The 7,665-nt window shown below is 40.5% G+C and overlaps 1 pseudogene; it reads left to right on the top strand.

Moving 5' to 3' along the window:
- Positions 1–741: 741 nt before the first annotated feature.
- Positions 742–7,129, top strand: LOC100894852 (transcription factor TFIIIB component B'' homolog pseudogene; annotated as a pseudogene).
- Positions 7,130–7,665: the final 536 nt, after the last annotated feature.

The raw sequence follows: 7,665 nt of genomic DNA, 5'->3' as shown, positions 1-7,665 counted from the left end.
TGGAGGATCACCCTGCCAGGATGTCCTTATTGTTACCGGAATCTACAGCTCTACACAATACGCTGTACATTGGTCAGCTCTGCTAGTTTTCAAGGGTTTTAATTTGTTTTCATTTGGTTTGGTTTGGTTTGGTTTTTGAGAAAGGGTCTTTCTCTGTTGCCCAGGCTGCAGTGCAGTGGCACAATCTTAGCTCACTGCGTCCTCAACCTCCTGGGCACAGGCAAGCCTCCCACTTAGCCTCTTAAGTAGCTGAGACCACAGGCACGCATTAGCACATCTGGCTTTTTTGTGTGTGCATTTCTTATAGAGACAGGGTCTCACTATGTTGCCCAGGCTGGACTCAAACTCCTGACTCAAGCAGTCCTCCTGCCTCAGCCTCCAGTCGCAGTGGCTCATGTCTGGGATTACAGGCAGGAGCCACTGCAATTGACCTAGTTTACAAGTCTTTAGTAATTTATTTTTGCAAAAAAAAGTGATGTTAGGTATGATGATAGTTATAAAACAAATACCTTCATTACACATCATCTCCTCTAAAAGTCAGCAGAGATGATGCCTTTTTCTGTGATCCTACCATTCCATTCACAAAACGCAGCAAAACTTGGGCTGTAAGAATTGGCAGGTCAAGCTTCTCAAAAGCAGGGATGAGATCTTATTCATCTTTTTAGTGTGATATTTACCTAATTCTATCTATCTAATTCTGTCCAGTTCACTCTGCACCTAAGTTAGACCTTGACCCAGAAGATGCCTGTGGAGAGCCCCTGCTGTGTCATGGTAGATGATGGAGGCAGGTGTGAAGGGAACAAAGATTCCACCTTGGAAAGCTCAGAGTCTATTATGGAAACAAACACAAAAACTGGTGACTGCCAGGCAATGCAGTCGGTGGTAAGAGAGCCATAAGAATGACACAGTGGGATCTGGGGACTCAGGGGGAAAGGGCGGGAAGGGGTGTGGGATAAAAGACTACAAATTTGGTCCAGTGCATATTGCTAAGGACATGGGTGCACCAAATAGATGGGCTAGAAAGAGTATCTAGGCTGTACTCTTCAAGGACTGTGCAAGGTTTTGTTATTACCATATTTATAAGCTAACAAGTTAGCCTTTGCAATATGTTTACATTCTCCTTTTTTAAAATGGATCTTTCTATTGTAGATTAATTTATCAAGGATAGATATTTTTAATGCCTGATGTTTTTGAAATGCCTGGTCAGGGTGTAGGAGATGATATTCTTTTTCTCTGAAGACAATCATAATGAATAATATAAGATACATCCTAACATTAAGACATTCTTACATTTACAGAATAAATTATATTTCATCATGGTTTACTATTAAAACAAAAAGTACCTTGATTTTCATGGCCTAAGTTTGATTTTATGTCAAATCATGTCTTCATTAATATATTATATACTATTATACATCATTTAATCTAAAATTGACAATTACCCTCATTTGAAAAATAGTAACTTTTAAAATTCTTAAAACAAATTTTTTATCAAATTTAGAACTGACACTGAATACATGAATTTCAGTATTCAGCTAGTTAAATTATTGTATTGATAATGTTGCTTGCGTACCTGCGTACACTTATGTGTTGAGCACCTGAAAGCATTTCACAGTTGGCTTGTTACACGGGGCAGGCTTACAACATGAGTCTAAAATAAGAAAAGATCATATAGACACTTCTCAAAAGAAGAAACACAAGCAGCCAACAAACATATGAAAAAATGTTCATCGTCCACAATGCTCAGAGAAGTGCAAATCAAAACCACCATGAGATAAAATCTCACGCCAGACAGAATGGCTGTTTTTTAAAAGTCAAATAGCAACGGATGCTGGCAAGGCTGCAGGGAAAAGGGAATGTTTACACACTGCTGGGGGAACGTCAGTTAGTTCAGCCACTATGGGAAGCGGTTTGGAGATCTACCAGATAACCGAAACAGAGCTACTATTCTAGCCAGAAGTCCCGTTGCTGGGTATCTATCCAAAAGAAAATAAATTGTTTCAACAAAAAGACAAGACTTGCCATGGTCATCACATAATTATTACAATAGCAAAGATATAGAATCGACCCAGGTGCCCATCAGCAGTGGATTGAATAAAGAACATATGGTACCTATACATCATGGAATTCTGCACGGCCATGAAAGAAATGAAATCAGGTTCCTTGCAGCAACACGGATGTAGGTGAGGCCGTCATCCCAAAACAATGCATGCAGGACAGAAAACCAAACACCGCATGTTCTCACTTATAAGTGGGAGACAAGCATTGAGCGTGCAGGGACGTAAAGATGAGCACAGCAGACACTGCGGACTTCTAGAGGAGGAAGGAAAGGAGTAGGGGAGGGGCTTAAAAACTACCTATTGGGTACTGTACTCACTGCCTGGGCAACGGGATCATTTGTACCCAAAACCTTAGCATCAGGTAATATAACCATGTAACAAACCTACACAACCCCCTATATCTAAAAGTTGAAATTACACTTTTTAAAAAAGATACGCATTATTGTTCATTTTAAAAAAAAATCTGCCGGGTGCGGTGGTTCACGTCTGTAATCCCAGCACTTTGGGAGGCCGAGGCAGGTGGATCACGAGGTCAAGAGATCGAGACCATCCTGGTCAACATGGTGAAACCCCGTCTCTACTCAAAATACAAAAAATTAGCTGGGCGTGGTGGCACGTGCCTGTAATCCCAGCTACTCAGGAGGCTGAGGCAGGAGAATTGCCTGAACCCAGGAGGCGGAGGTTGCGGTGAGCCGAGATCGCGCCATTGCACTCCAGCCTGGGTAACAAGAGAAAAACTCCGCCTCAAAAAAAAAAAAAAAAAAAAATCTCCTCCCAGCACTTTGGGAGACCGAGGTGAGTGGATCACAAGGTCAAGAGATCGAGACGATCTTGGCCAACATAGTGAAACCCCATCTCTACTAAAATACAAAAATTAGCTGGGTGTGGTGGCACACACCTATAGTCCCAGCTACTTGGGAGGCTGAGGCAGGAGAATTGCTTGAACCCAGAAGGTGGAGGTTGAAATGAGCTGAGATCAGCCACTGAACTCCAGCCTGGCACCTGGTGACAGAGCAAGACTCTGTGTCAAAAAAGAAAAAAAAAAAAAGTCTCCTTCTGTGTTTTGCGGCTGGCTCTTTGTTGCCAGGTTAAATCATGAGGTAAGATGCCGTATCACTGATTTTCTAGGGGGTCTGGAATGAACTCATTTTATTAGCTTATTTCTGGAATATACAACATTAAACCTAATGTAATCCACTGTATGTAAAAGGGCTTTCATCACCACTATTAATTACAAGTATAGCACATGAAAAAACACATATAATGGTCTGAAAATTCTCAGCATAAAATTCTATATTAGCCTGAAGGACAGAAAGCATTATAATTCAGATCCCAAATCATTAGTTGTTTCTCTTTTATGTTTTGTTTTATTGTATGGAGCAGACAATGCCTCTTTTGGGCAATGTATTTCCACAAGATATATGTTGAATACATACTAGTAGATCATGCTACTTAATATTGTTTCTGTGACATTTATTAGAATAGAAGGAACATAATGCCTGTAACCTAAACACCCTCAGCCTCTGCGTTGAGAGCAGCCACACGCTCAACACGAGCTTTCCAACCACGTTGCTCCTTGTTCATCTCTCTAATGGCATGAATTACCTGGATTCACACTGATTTATCTATCATGTTTTGTAGTCAGATAAAAAATTTTCAAAAATTATGTTGTTTCTTTGTTTTGGAAAATTATTACATTAGTGATGTCATAAAAACTGAAAACAAAAATTCCTCGTTCTACATTGGACACATTTCATGGATTTTCCTTAGAAGTAAGTTGTCATTAAAGATTCAGAAATATTGTCAAGAATTCGTTGATTGAGAGTTGGGAAATGATCCCAAATTGCTAAATAACTTTAAAACACTAAAGGATTCAAGTTTCTAACTCTATCCAAAATGGAGTGAACTTGCTGCAAACGGTGAATACCACAAAGAGCAGCTAAAGACAAAACACAAACACCGATACGCCAGAAATAACAGCAAGCAGCTCAGTGTGTTCCTTGTTTTTTGTTTTTGTTTTCTGTTTTGTTTGCTTTGCGTTTTCTATTATCTCCAGCTTTGACCCAAGCACAGGCTGGCTAAGGCAGGCTACTGAATAATACAAATGGACAATAAAACCTTCAGAAAAGAGTGTCCTTCTCAACAGAATTGGAAGAGTGGGCTTCCCTGAGCTTCCAGAGAATGGGAGAAATCATTTTTTCTCTATCTCTCTCCCTCCATCTCTCTCTTTCTCCCTCTTCTCTGTCTTTCTCCCTCTCTCTCTCTCCAGGCCTGCCATGAGGGCTGCCTCAGTTACAGAGATGCAGTACATGTAAATCATAACAGAAAACCCATCCATTAAAGAAAAGAACCGTAAAAGGAAGCTCCAGTTATGTAAAGATTGAGGAGAATAAAAATCCTTTTTTTTCTATTTATTTTCTCTCCTTGCTTCATCCTGCAGGTAGGACCAGTTGACAGCATTACGTACCAAGGACAGTGGCTAAAATTCCAAAAATATTTCTAAAACAACAGAGCAAAGACTTTGAAACCGAAACTGATACTGTAAAAAGAAAAGAATAATTCGTCATAGATCCCCAGAGGAAAAAATAGAAAACTACATATAAATGTAAAGGTTCAAATAATAAAAAAGAAAGCAAGGAAAGGAGGTCAGAAAAATGAAAAACAGAATAAAACAAAAAATAATAAAATGATAGGTCTAAACACATTCATTTCCATAATTAAATTAAATGATCTAAACACACTAAGAGAGAGAAATTGCTGGGTTGACTTTAAAAAACAAGACCCAACCGTATTCCGTCTTAAGAAAATGTAACAGTATAGCTGTATTAAAAGTAAATGGGGCAAATATCCACAATGCAAAAGAATGCTAGAGTGGCTTTATTAATATAAAAGCAAATCAACCTTAGAACAAAACAGTTACCAGGGATAAAACACACACACACGGGCCGGGCGCGGTGGCTCACGCCTGTAATCCCAGCACTTTGGGAGGCCGAGGCGAGTGGATCACGAGGTCAAGATATCAAGACCATCCTGGTCAACATGGTGAAACCCCGTCTCTACTAAAGCTACAAAAAATTAGCAGGGCATGGTGGCGCGTGCCTGTAATCCCAGCTACTCAGGAGGCTGAGGCAGGAGAATTGCCTGAACCCAGGAGGCGGATGTTGCGGTGAGCCGAGATCGCGCCATTGCACTCCAGCCTGGGTAACAAGAGCGAAACTCCGTCTCAAAAAAAAAAAAAAAAAAAAAAAAAAAAAAAAAAAAACACACACACACACACACACGTGAGCATGTCCGAGATGAACCAGGTACCGACAATGGAAGCACTTGACTTACCATGGTAGATCTAGTTTTGCAGTCAGAGCTCAGCACTGAACAGTGTGATGTAGGAGGATGCGTACTTCCTCATGTTCATTCAAAGGATAGGAGCCATATTCCTTTTACCCTAGATAATGGAAATCACGAAATTTTTCCTGAATGTCAGGAGCTTTCTTCACCTGTCATTACATCTCCTGCGTCATCTGAAAACCACAAGATCATACTGAGGAACAAAGTTCCAGAGAAGAAATTAATTTACCGGAGAAAGTAGAGGAGAATGGTACGCCGATCGGGAATACAACTGCTAAACCGACCAGTAATTTGAGAAGAAGAGGTAGATTTGCCTAAACCAACTCTGGAGATTTTAGGGATCAGCAGATTTGATAATTATCAGGAAGTTTCCAGTTTGTGTGTAACCAAAGGGGAAGAACTGGAAACTCCAAGAGAAACAGAGAAAAATGCTTCCAACTCAACAGAATTGAAAAGTAAAAACCTCTGACCAGTTACAACAGCAGAGAATAAAACGCAGAGCAAACGGGTGTGTGTACATGGTAGCAAAGGGACCGGTATTTCTCAAGAAGTAAACCTAACTAAAAAATGGAAATCAAGACTGGAGCTCTCAAGAGTTTCTGTGAGGGGCTCCAACTGCTTCTTCTGAGAAAGGGGCCTGCACACTTGGTTTGGATCGGGGTCTCGGTGAAAATTCTGCTGAAGAGCCCGAGATAAAGGACTCGAAAGGAGACAGTGTGCTTACACTTCCAACAAGTATTCCGGAGGTTCAACAAGAGAATATAATTAATCCTCAAGACCTAACAGTGGATCGCGTTGCTAATGCACCTCAAGATGACGATGAACGAGCATTTCTTGTAACCCAGCAGAAATTTCACCCAATGCAGTAGAAGAATACCAATGCCACTGCACAGTTAATGCCAAACCCTTTTCTGCCAGCTCCCATATTGCTCAAATCAGCGAATACGGAAGAAAGGGTGACATGAGTATTTGTTTACCGGCGACTTCAGTTGGCCAAGATGCCATGGGCTTATCTATTTCCGGAAGAGGTGATTCTCAAACACCTCCTGATACTTTGGGTCTTGTATGTGGGAAGAGAGTTCATTGCAGGCTTGATGAAAATGACCACGTTCATCCTGCCAAAAAACGTTCCCTCTCTTTAAGAGGTCATTGTCAAGACTATACCTCTGAGGTGCACTCTGGGAAATTAACAAGTGTTTTTGAGGAAACAGGGGAGTCTCACAAGGGACAAGACATTTTTCCTACCTGGAAGTACACTGACAACTCCAGAACTTCAAAAAGAGCAAGTCGAACTGACTTTTCAGAGCAAAGGATCTAGACCTCCTGATACATGCACAGAATGTGCCTCAATTGCCCCAGGATGAAATGATTGCATCCGATAAGGAAGAAAGAACTGATACAGCTCCTAGGTCTGAGGAAGACAGCAGAGCATCATCTTCAGAAGCCCTACTATCCAGACCTGGCAGAATGGCATTTTTGTTTTTAATATGTTCAAAGAATAGTTTGGAGTCTGATCAACCTACTCAGGTCCATAGTAAGAAATGTCTAAAACCTCTTATACCTCCAGTAAGACAGAATTTGAAAAGATCCAACCCATTCAATGAAAGCCAGAAAAAAGAAATCGAGAGGCCTCTGATCCGCTTCCATCTCCAAGTGTTATTAATACTCAATCTGAGAATATTAGCAGCTCAGCCACTCAGCTTTCTTGTGATCAGCCTTACTGAAAGAAGGTATAAAAGTGGCCACAAGCAGGCCTTTGAAGGGGAACCCACCACAGTCTCTGAACATTTCTTCAATGATATCTTCACTGAAGGGGATAAAACAGAATAAAACAATCTTTCGTCTTTTTCTTTTCTAAATTAAGTCTAGGACTTCCAGAGTCAATTATATCAACAAAACCGTATTTAGAGCAAAACTTCACTGTCTATTTTCCTTTAGGTTGATTTTGAATATTTAATGAGCTTGATTTGAAGCTTTTATAGTCAGCGGAAAACATTTCTGAGGTTCCTTTCGTTCTGATCGATTCAGCATTTTGCAAATAGCAGCAGTCAAGTCTGCTTTCTCAGACAGAAATAAGAACTAGCTTACATTTTGACTCTTCCTGTGCTAAGCACACGTGGACATTTGGAATGCTGTGGATATACGTCTCTGTATGAATTGCAGTGCAGACAGATTTGGGGGTTGATTGTATCATATTTAACATTTAGCAACTTCTTTTGTGAAGTTCATTTTATTTTTAGGAGGAGGTGATGAAGGATGA

This window comes from Callithrix jacchus, chromosome 13, assembly GCF_049354715.1.
Source record: "Callithrix jacchus isolate 240 chromosome 13, calJac240_pri, whole genome shotgun sequence".
NCBI lineage: Eukaryota > Metazoa > Chordata > Mammalia > Primates > Cebidae > Callithrix > Callithrix jacchus.
Note: the sequence above shows the minus strand (reverse complement) of the source record. Positions and strands in the feature narration are given on the sequence as shown.